This window comes from Rhincodon typus, chromosome 2 (assembly GCF_021869965.1).
Source record: "Rhincodon typus isolate 14 chromosome 2, sRhiTyp1.1, whole genome shotgun sequence".
NCBI classification, from domain to species: Eukaryota; Metazoa; Chordata; class Chondrichthyes; order Orectolobiformes; family Rhincodontidae; genus Rhincodon; species Rhincodon typus.
Window position 1 is genome coordinate 145,503,255 of NC_063333.1, and position 12,647 is coordinate 145,515,901.

The window sequence follows — 12,647 nt, forward strand, 5'->3', positions numbered from 1 at the left end:
GCTGACGTTTCGGGCCTAGACCCGAAACGTCAGCCTTCCTGCTCCTATGATGCTGCTTGGCCTGCTGCGTTCATCCAGCTCTACACCTTGTTATCTCAAAAGATTCAACTTGTGTTTAGTGATAAGATTTTCATGAATTGCCATTGTCAGATCAATGCCTCATTATGTAAAATCTGCAGGTTCAAAGGAAGTTTGCCAATTAAGAAGCCTCTGCTGCCTAGTTTTTTCCACAGGTAATTGAGAAACGAGAACCCTCAGGACAGACGTTAGCTATTTGCTTTTGCATCTTTTTAATGATGTATCTGCTGCAGCATATAAAGGTGCTGCATTTTGAGTGAATCTATTCACACAGAGAAGATGGGCACTTTTCTGTTCATCGACACTGCAGGTTGTATCTCCAAATGGTGCGGAGTATCACGCTGCAGACACCAGGCTTGGCTGTTGTCAAAGCGTTTCAACAATTATATCACAAGTAAAAGGCAACAGGAGAGGAGCAAAAAAATAATCTTGGCTGAATAAAAATTGGATTGACTGCAGGACCATAATAAATTTAGTCCACCAGCCTCACTAGCATTGTACTGGTGGGTCCTGGGGAAATTCACTGGTAGCATTAATGTAATATATTACTGGATTTTAAATAAGTTATTACATCTTAATATACTTATAAATGTACATACGTAATATATTAACATCACTGTGATGTTAACTTTCCTCATTTGACTTTAATACCTGAAACTTTCCTGGAAGAGAAAAAGGTTTACAGAAGGACAAAGCTAGCTTGTGATCACCTGACAGGCCCAGGCAACCCACACAGGATACAAATTCAACTGTATCGGATTTACAACTTGAATCAAGAGGCACTGAAACTCAGTGAGGTGTCAGGAAATTTGCATCTCTTCTTTAACTCAAACATGCATGCTAATTTAATACCGAAAGAACTGCGGACGCTGTAAATCAGAAACAAAAACAAAAGTTGCTGGAAAAGCCCAGCAGGTCTGGCAGCATCTGCGAAGGGAAAAAACAGAATTAACGTTTTTGGGTCCGGTGACCCTTCCTCAGAACAAATGATAAACATTCTGAGGAAGGGTCTGAGGAATGTTCTGAGGAAGGGTCACCGGACCCAAAACGTTAACTCTGCTTTTTTCCTTCACAGATGCTGCCAGGCCTGCTGAGGTTTTCCAGTAACTTTGTTTTTGTTCTTGCTAATTTCACCTGTTGAGAGATTAAAGATTATCTACAAATATTCAGCTAGGAATCAAACAATGGTGCAAACACCAGAATCTGAAATAAAAGGGACAGTTTATCAACAGTAAGCTTGGCGTAAAAAGAGAAAGTAAAATGCACTGATAACAGCAAGGATACTGGCAGCTCGACCCCTTCTCATTTTCTCTCTCTCTCTCGCTAAGATGGTGAGGAGGCAACATCATCGTTCACTGAGAACTCAAGTTTTACAAAGGAAGGGTCACTGAAACTGACACATTAACTCTGATTTCTCTCCAGAGATATTGCCAGACCTGCTGAGCCTTTCCAATTTCAGTTTCTGTTCAAGATTTACAAACTTTGCCACTGCTGAAGAAACAGGGCAACAGTTAAGTTCAGGGAATGCCCACTAGATTAATTCCAGAGATGAAAGGCTCATCTTATGAAGAGAGGCTGAGCAGTTTAGGCCTAGACACTGTGAAGTTTAGAAAGATGAAAGGAGAAAGATGAAAGGAGAATTGAGGTATATATGATGCAAAAGGGGATTGACAAAGCACACGTAGAGAGAATGTTTATCATTTGGGGGAATCTGGAACGAGAGGTCACTGTTTTAGGAAAAGTACAACAGGGATGAGTAGCAATTATTTCTCTCAGAGAGTGATGCGTCTGTGGAATCCACTACCTCAGAGTGCGTTGGATGGTGGAACACTGAGTAAATTTAAGGAGGAGATATATTTTTAATTAGCAATGGGTAGAAGGATTATGAGGAGTGGTCAGGAAAATGAAGTTGAGGCTGAGATGAGATGAGCCATGATTTTATCCAATGATAGAGAAGGTTTGAGGGGCTGAATGGCCTAGTCATGTTCTGATGTTCTAACCAGTTAGATTCAGTTCTTTTCATTCTTACAACCTGAGGGACGTTCAAGATCTGTAACTGGGTTGTGGTATTCCTGTATTTTTAAATGTTTTATTTTCCTTCTGAGCAATAAATTCAACGACCCAGCCTCCACTACTCACTGGAGCAGAGAATTCTACGGACAAATGACTAAGAGACAAAATAACATTCTCTTCATCGTCGATTTAAAAGAGAGACTTCTTGTAACATCTGTCTCTTTGTTCTATTCTATCATCTACAGTAATTATTAATAATTAATCTATCAGTCCCTGGAAAGATTCTCATAAATCTCCTCTGTAGCCACTTTAGATCTTTTATCTGTTTTCTAAGGTGTAATTTTTTTTATTTATTCATAGAAGGAGGGAATCACTAGCTAGGCAGCATTTATTGCCCATTCCTAATTGCCTAGAGGGCAGTTAAGAGCCAACCACATTGCTATGGGTCTGGAGTCACATGTAGGCCAGACCAGGTAAGGATGTCAGTTTCCTTCCCTAAAGGAACCAGCCGTGTTTTTCTGACAATTGATAATGGATTCATGGCTATCATTAGACTATTTTTAAATTTTAAACTATCATGGTGGGATTCGAACCTGGGTCCCCAGAGAATTACTTGGATTAATAATCCAACAATATCGGTACTAGGCTGTTGCCTCCCAGACTTTGGCAAGAACAGGTGTAGCATAACTCCCAGATCTTTTTTTCTCCAGCCTTCATTTATAAAGCCTTGAGTCCCATGTACCTCACCAATGTGTTTATCTACCTTTCGTTTCGGTTGGAGGATGGACAGTTCACAGTAAATGCATGCTTTGTGGAGCTAATGGGACAGCATTAAAACACAAAAGAATTGCAACAATACTTAAAATGCCAGACTGGGAACAAGAGATTAACTGAAGAGTCACTCACCATCATTCTCAATTACAGTCAAAACCAACCCTTGGTTTAAAAAAAAATTCTTAGTCAAAAGAAACACTATTCAGTGTAACCAGTGGATAGGTTAAATAGAATACTGTGGTATAAACTGAACTCTGGGGCCTATCTTCATTGCAAGTATGAGGTATTGTCTCATTTAACCAGGACTGGAAAGCCAAAAGTGAACAAACAGGAATCACCAGATAATGAAAGTCCAAGTACATCTAGCTCTCTTTGTATCTTCCTGACAGCTACATGATACAAAGATAATGGACTTGTTGACTAATCGTAGTAATCAATATCTTATTGATTAGCTGACAGTAGATCAGAAATGACCCGAGGACCTCCACTCTCAGTGCTACAGAACTTTAGAAAGCATAGGTATACACTCTCTTCTGACAGCTACGTTATTCCCACCACATGATATCAATTTGAAACTTCAATCAAAACATTTGGCACTTATGATACATCATTAACATTTTGACCTCCGCAATCAGTGACGATAATTCAAATATCTTCGAAGTACTGTCACAGTCAGTCTCGTTATTCTGTGCTGTGGATTTATGGAATGATGCAATTGTTTTATGTTTGTGTGGTAATCAGAGATCCAACTCAAGAACTTATTTACAACCAGTTTGACTGTTCTTCATATATCTCATTTTAAAAGTGCCTGTACTTTTACATCTCTGTCTTTGTATATTTCCACCAACTATTAATATTGTTTGGAAAATTTTGAAGCAACAATAAAGCACCACTTCCATCATTTTTATTGAATCCCAGAAGTGAAGTGGCTCCTTTTGTGTAACTATGCATTTACATGTATGACTTTTCTGTCTTCCATTTGTATTCAAGAGGTTCTTTTGTATATAAATGTGTTACCATAGATTTTCCTTATCCAAATGTGCATATACCTATGTGTATCTGCTGATGTATCTTTTTGCCTCTATGTGTTCCATTAAAAATAATTTAAAAGGCTTAAATAAATTGCATGAGCAATGAAAGATATGACATTAATGTTTGCATGCATTTGTGCTTGCCTCTGTTGTATGTTGATTTTTCTGTATGCATGTGTGTATCTGCTTCAGTGTGTACTTACCTATATGTGTCTGTTTGCCTCTATGTGTGCCTATGTGTATTATTTGTATGTGTCGGTGTCTTTGCCTCTGTGTTATTTGTACTTATTTGTGTTTATGTTATTTCTCTGTGTATTTGTCTGTGTGTGTGTGTGTGTGTTTGTGTGTGCACGCGTGTATCTGTCCTTCTCTGTGTGTGTCCCTATTTGTGCCCATTCCATTGATAAAAAAAAAACTGATCACTGTTGTGGTATTCAATTACATGGATGAAGTCATGTTAGATCACCAATAAAGTAAGTAACTCTCTGAATTGTGGATAAGTAAATGTCTAGTGATGGGCGAAGATTGCCTGTGGCCATCATTTCTTAGAAACAATGTAATCGTATCTAGATGATTGACTGACTATTCCAAACAAATTCATAACTATACAGTTGTTTTTAAAAATGATTCCAATTCTGCTGCAATGATTGCAGGAATACTACCCAAAACAATTTGCAGATCGATCTAATAGAAAGAAAGTGACCAGATAAAATCTGTCCTGGTTCCATAAGATGAAAAGAAATGTGTGTTATTCTGTCGAGGAAACTGGAGTACACTTGTATCATACATATTAGAGTTTAACTAAGTTCTGCTCACATCTATTCTAACAAAGACACTGCTTGCCTTGTCCTCATGTGCTCACTTTCGGATTTTTTTTCATAATCTGACTACTTTGTTTGATCTTTAGGTTAGGAGTTTGGGTTCAAAACTATGGCTGACTCCTCCTTGCAACGCCAACACTTATTAAAGTGCGGATGAAAGCATTCTCGAGACAAAGCTGGTGTATTAATAACTTGTTCCTAGTGATGTGATAAGATGGTCTGGTTCAGTGTTTCAATCTGTTCATCAACTACCTTTTCAAAGTCTGTTTCTCAGGGAGAGATCAAAGATGCATCTCAGCTTTGTTTTTTTACCCCTCTCTGCTCACAGTTGGATCCAATTAACTTAAATCTGTGAAAATGAATCTTGGTAATTATGTGTCTCACACTGGAGACCTGATAGCGACAGGTAATGCCGCAGAATTAATATTGGAATAAACAAAACAACTCAGCAAGGCGACAGATTCCAACTGTTCTTTCACACCAGCAAAAGGATCGTTGTCACAAATTCACGGCTGCAGTGTGTGTGTGCACATGGGTGGGCTATACGCAGAGATTACTCACCATAGCTGCACCAGTATCTCAGCTCAGTAAAGTCCTCTCATCCTAACCCATATTACTTGCAGATGTCCCGAGTTTGACAAAAGGTCGGTCTTAAATTCCCATGTTCCAGGTCAGCACTGTGCAAGAAAAAATAATCCTACAAATTTCTGAATGTCTCCACTGTTATATCCAAACTGTTATCATTGATCCAGCATTGCTGAATAAGGGAAAGATGAAGCTCATTATTGTCAGGTATAGGAACAAGATAGACCATCCTCAGAAAGGTATCAGGTCCCTTCATATTCCTTTGAAGAGGGGTTGGGGGGAGGCGTGGACTGAGGGAGTAAACATGTTCAGATATTTCTGTATAAAAAGGAAGGAAGAGGTGATATTGATTTGCTGCATACTTTTCATCAATATGATGTCCATGTTGGACTTAGGACAACTTTCTCAGAGGCAGGTTCTTAAGCATACAGCGATCAGGAATGCTGTTTAGTCCCATCAACTGGGCAATAACGTAATGATTTTCCATATTAATCATTCACAGGAATGCAGGCATCACTGACTGGACCAGCATTTATTGGCCACTTGGCAGTTGAGAGTCAGCCACATTGCTGTGAGTCTGGAGTCACAGCTCCACACTAAATTAAATTGACCCCATCCACACTTTAGCAGCAGGATCCATCGACTCCAAGTACTAAGTACTCTGAAGGTATATTATAATTGTCAGGGAACAGTGCTTGACTGATGAATGTTATCTAGATAAACTATTATGCAAGTTAAATAACTGTTCTTAGGGAACTTGATAGGGTAGGTGCAGAGAGGTCGCTTCCCCTCATGAGACAGTCTAGGAGCAGAGGGCATAATCCTAGTATAAGAGGTTTCATATTTAAGATGGAGATGAGGGTAGTGAATCTGTGCAATTCATTACGCAGATGGCTGTTGAGGCTGGGCCAATAAGTATTTTCAAGGTTGAGATAGATAGATGAGTGATGGAATTGAGGGTTTTCAGGAAAAGGCAGGAAAGTGGTGCGGAGGATTATCAATTTAGCCATGAACTCATTGAATGAGATCAGACTTGATGGGCTACTCCTATGTCTTTAAGTCTTATAGAATGTTGTGAATTCTTTAATGTTGATGGAGTTGAATGGTTTTAAGGATTATCCATTTTAAAATGCTTTGCCGCCAGGGACATCATCCTATTTTCAGAATTGCCTGAACCAGTGTCTTGGATTTTTCAAAGTTGATGAGGATGACTGTCTAAAAGACTGATGCCACTGACTAATTCAATTACACCCTATATAACAACAGGAAAGGGCCAAGAATATTGTCTGTCAGAGTTCCTTGAAAGTGGAGTCACAGGTAGACAATCTGGTGAAGAAAGCGCTTGGTATGCTTGCCTTTATTGGTCAGTGAATTGATTATAGGAGTTGGGAGGTCATTGGTTCGGCAACTTTTGGAATACTGTGTGCAATTCTGGTCTCCCTGCTATAGGAAGGATGTTGTGAAACTTGAAAGGGTTCAGAAAAGATTTACAAGGATGTTGCCAAGGTTGGAGGGTTTGAGCTATAGGGAGAGGCTGAATGGCCTAGGGCTATTTTCCCTGTAGGTTTGGAGGTTGAGGGTAACCTTATGGAGGTTTATTAAATCATGAAGGGCATGGATTGGATGAATAGACAAGGTCTTTCCTTCGGCGTAGGGGAGTCCAAAACTAGAGGGCATAGGTTTAAGGTGAGAGGGGAAAAATTTAAAAGGGACATAAGGGGAAAAATTTAAAAGGGACAAAGGGGGTAACTTTTTCACACAGAGAGTCGTGTGTGTGTGGAATGAGCTGCCAGAGGAGGCAGTGGTGGCTGGTACAACTAGAACATTTAAAAGGCATCTGGATGGGTATATGAAGAGGAAGGGTTTAAAGGGATATAGACCAAATGCTGGCAAATGGGACTAGAATAATTTAGGATATATGGTTGGCAGGAACGAGTTAGACCGAAGGGTGTATTTCCATGCTAAGTATTCTAATCAACCTCTTCAGTGATGTTGTAGACACCCCTAGAGCAGGTGGGACCTGAACCTGGGCCTCCTGGTTCAGAGGTAGAGACACAATCAATTTTCTGTGTGAGCTCCCACACCACGCTGCAAGTTTTTTTGTCTGTGCCCTAATCACTCCCTAAGTCAACTAATCACAACTGGAGTGAGCACGTGTATGCAATTATTTGGCACGTCATTTTCAACATTAGCAGAGGGGTGGGGTTCAGGCTCTATGAGAGGTGACAATTCACAAAGGAAGTGACAAACTTAAATGAAGAAATTAAGGTGTTAATTAATGAAAATAAAATGCATCATATACAATATTTGAGTAATGCCAAGAAAACAGTGAGAAGACAATATGGAAAAGTATGGGATGTTGAAGATCTGACTGTTGGAAAAAATGCTAACCATCTGTAAGGTTGAAGGAAAAACAGACAAATGAACAGTGAACCTCAAACATTCATAAATACACACATTTTAAGCAATGATAAGTTATTTTAAAAATTGCTTTTATGGATATGCAATATACAATACGAGCCCCTTATCTCTGCCATAGGGACACAAGTGCAACACACACAGGTCAGCTATCTTAGCAGACAAAAGGATTGAGTTTACAGCTACATCCCCTTAAAGGTTGAGATAAAGATACTCTAAAGAAATTATTCTGGACTATGAGTACAGTTTTCTTAAAATCCTGTTTGCCTGAAAATCCAAAAGGTTTTTTCTTAAGTTAGATTCCAGCATTGTGTATAAACTTAAAGTAGCATATACATGCTGTGTTTAGTTTTGACTATCTAAGTATCACTCAGAATTAAGGGAATATATCACTGAATATTTATTTTTCCTAGAGCAGTTACTATCTGCATAAATAAAATGATTGTCTTTGGGTACTATACCTTCTATGACACAGTATTCATTCATATAATGTAATCTAGAACTGGGTCATAAAATAAATATTCAGAAACAATTACAAAAGAATTGTGCTCATATATATGTTCACAAGCCCATATCTAGCCAACAATATCCTAGGTTAGATTCTATGTGCGAGTGTTTGTAAACTTAAAAAAAAAGTTCCTGCTGTAATATAGCTGTAAATATATTCTACCCCGAGATACTTTTTCCCAGTTTGAGAAGTCCTGGAGGAAAACACATTTTATCACAGGACCTAATCTTTAGCTGGTGAAGCTGACTAAGTTCCTTTGAATGATCTGTAATTTTTCCTGGGTGATGTTTTGACCTGACACAGGGAAGCAGGGTGGAGAAATGGTAGGACCATTAACTGCTATTGAGCTCCACCATTGATGTGAAGCTCAGACCATTTTTAAATATTGATTCTTGTTGAGTGTAGCCTGTCAGTGTCCTGGTTGAGTCCAGGTGGGAGGAATGAAATGGAATGGAATGGGATAATGGAATCTCCAGCTGGGGAATACCAATGCTAAGTTAGGAGGAAGATCAACAGCTAACTGTGGACTAGAGAACAGAAGCCTGGGAACCGTGTTGAATAAGATAATGGTTCCTAAAGGGTTAATGTTGGAGATGGCATTAACCTTTACCCAGTTTAATAATGTCATACTACATTCAGTCAATTTTCAAAGGGTGCTTGCTTGTTAAGTTATGCTCATGGTCTTTGCACTGGGAGACAGAAAGCCACCCACAGGAACTGGCCTTTAAACATTAGTTCCAGTGTTACATTCTCAAGCCCTGGTAATTTTTTGAAGATTACTGTATGTTTTCTTTCTGATGCCCTTTTTAAAATGGTTCCAATTGTCATGGGGTTTATCAAGAGATTAACTGCACTTTCCTCAGCTCGTAAAGCAATCCAAACACTTTCATTTCCCCATTATTATCTCTCTCAATGAAAAAAAAGTCACATTTTGTCAAGTACAGAAAGTGCCGAGTGTTGGCTTTTCTACATTGTTGATGCAATTATCATCCTGAGTGGGTCTTATCAGATTATTTAAATTATACTGTGGTAAAAAGTGTAGATCTGCAGAATATTTCTTTGCACTATTATCTTGTTCAAATATAACCATTAGGTTTTGCTGTGTAATTTATTTCTTTTATAGTGTTATAGTTTCGTTTATAGATTCCATGAGACAGCTTTACCCAGGTTTCCAGGCATGTCTTCAGCATTGGTTTTTCAAAGTGGTGTTGGAAACATATCTATTTAATGACTAAGATGCTAGTGAGTGAAATGCAACAAACAGAATTTTCCGATTTGGTAGATTATTCTTCAATCTTTCGTGGGATATGGGTGTCACTGGCTGGCCCAGCATTTAATGCCCGTCCCCAGTTGCCTTTGAGAAGGTGGTGGTGAGCTGTCTTTTGAACTGCTGCAATCCTTTGGGATTGAGCCAATAGGGACGGAATGCCAGGAATATCACCTACCAGCAGTGAAGGGACAGCGAGGTACGTCCCCATCAGAATATGTGTAGATTGGAGAAGAATTTGCTGATGGTGGCGTTTTCAATGTTTTATCCTTTAAAGTGGCATAGCAGGCAGGTTTGGAAGCAGAAATACTAGTACTGGTCTGGTAGATGCCCATTTCTGCGCTGTAATTATTTGCAGATTCAGAAATATATGTAATTTCTTTATAAAATGGAACAAACAAAAACATACCACAATTCTGCCAAGTCTAAATTTCTTCCTACCACCATTGCCGTAGATCTACAATTTTATAGACCATTCAAAGGAATTTAGACAACTTCACCAGCTATAGTTTTAGACTGAATTACAAGGAGAGGGAAAATTGAACAAAGTGGCTTCTGGCTTTGCCCATAACAAGTCCTTCCCTATTACCTGTCACCTTTAAATATCTATCAATTCTCTCATAATCTATTTCTTGCACTTACTGACCTATGTTGGGCAATCCACTTCACACATTCACTACCCACTGTTGAAAGTAATTAAATCTTAATTATCTGCATACCTTTCTTCATCCAAGCTTGATCTGTGTCCCTTGGTTCTGGAACTTGCTGTAATTATGGACATATTGCCAGAGTTAATTTTGTCTCCACCTTGAAGATTGTAAATACCCGAATTGAATTTTCTTCTCCAACTCCTCAACATCATAATATAGTTTCAAGTGTTTAAGCCATAACATTGCCCTTGGCTCTCAAGTTGAAGTCCATGGCTTCAAGCCCCACACTCTACAATTGATTGCATAATCCAAGTCAACTCAGCCTATGGAATACTCAGATCATGCTAACGTGTTGGATGTGCAATTGTTCAGCTGAGTTATTATCTGAATACCCCATCTATTCTTTCAAATTTCACATTTTGTAGCTTCTTCAATCTGCTGTTTTAATTCCAGTTTATTGGCACACTATTCACCAGGACTCCTCTGAGGCTGATGAACAATCATTCAACTTTTATGCCTTTGTCTCCAGAAAAGCCTCCACTTTTTCCCATTCTGCACATTCTGTTATGGTGCAGCTCCCACCTGCACCATCAGAAATCTAGCAGTCATTAACCAAAGTGTAACTGAGGCACATATTGCATTACTCTCTATCATTAGATCTGCCTGCACCACATCAAGTACTATTGGGCCTCACTCTTCTATCTCCTCTAGGAACATGCAACAGAAAGAATATAACCCTGAGCTTCTTTAATCAACTGTCCCTGTGGAACTCCTTTTCCACCCCACTCCCCAAAACCTCATTCCAGTAACAATATCTAAGAGTATTAGCACCATTAAGATAGACTATTCCCATTCTTTTGCCTTTTATCTCATTCTTTAACCTAATCCAGCCCTCTAGCCCTCTCATTCCATGAGCCCCAAATCAAATTCTTTTTAGCTGTTTCCCATCCCCTCAAAGGTTCTGCCCAGTTCCCCTCATCTGTGAAACCCAGTTCCCGCTCCCTTAAATCCAGTACCATTAGTCCATGGAAATCCATCCCCCACATGAAGCAGGTATCTCTAGATCTGGATGATCTTGCTAAAGTATTCTCCTGGATGTTTCATACTCCAGCTTCTGGATACTTGTCGACTACATCAATAAGATTCATGCCTTTCTGCTCATGTGGCCAAATCCACTTCCTAAACCCATCCTTCCCTGCCCCATCCTTTTCTCAGTCATTCCTTGTAACTCTTTCTGACTTGCTGCCTTTTCCACTAACATCACCACCACATCCCCACCACCCTCCATCTCATAACCTCCTTTCCATATTTCTCTCTTTTTTGCCTTTATCCTCTTTGAAGCAGCTTCAGATAGTTCAGTCCATCAAAGCTGTTTAATAAATGTGAGTTGCTGCTTTTTTTTGTGTGGTTATCTTTTTTAAAGTTTGCCTTTCAGCTGCTCAGTGCTGTATATCTTTGTCCTTCCGGTCCAGCAGAAATATCTTGTTTGCAGATAAAGGAGCTGTATAAATAAATTCTTTTTATCCTTCTTGACCTGGATTTACTCTGAAAGATTTGGAAGTCTATCTGATGGATATGTGGGGATATCTAATTTTTCTTGCTTCAAATTACTTTGCCCATTACTCTCGCCCTGAATATTTGGATGTTGGAAAATTCCTGAAAAATATGTACATTGCATCTGTGAACGAATCCACATTATTAAGACTGTGCATGCCTTGTGATTTTTGATGCTTGGATAGAAGATAGGCAGATTTAACACATTCATCTGATTGAAGTTCTCATGTATATACATCAATTCCCATTTTTCCTCGCTTGATGAATCATGTTCACTCTCTACCAGCGGCACAACTCTTTAAGATCGGTGTGCCTGCACTTCAGGCAGTTCAGCATTCCTGCTTCTAACCACTCTACTAACAACAGCCATGTCATCACTTTCCTTGGCTTGGGTCCTGAGCTCTAGAATCCCTTTCTCAAACTGCTTTCATCCCCTTACCTTCTCCTTTAATGTGCTCCATAAAACCTGCCCCCTGGAGCAACAATAGATCTATTCAAAGTCTCTGGGGTACGAAGTCATGGGGATGGGAGCAGGGTCTCAGTGAGAAATCAAATGGAGGTCGGCTTCCTAGGAAGGGTCACTCGACCCGAACCGTTTCTCTCCACAGATGCTGCCAGACCTGCTCAGCTTTTCCAGCAACTTCTGTTTTGTTGTCTTCAATATTCAGCCTGGATTGAAACTACGTTTGTTTTGAACTGTTCCTGCTGCACACTGCAAAGCTCAATCACTTGCATCCAATGGGACCCTCCTGTAAATATGGATACCTCTGTTGGACGACATTTATTGTGTACTGGTGACTTTGATTGGATCGTTGACCTGAATGAAGAAGCCACGTTGTAGATTTACACAGAAAATGAAGCGAAAAAATGCTGGGAGAGAACGATCAAGGGAGTTATTGTTGACAACAAGGTGCAGGGCTGGATGAACACAGCAGGCCAAGCAGCATC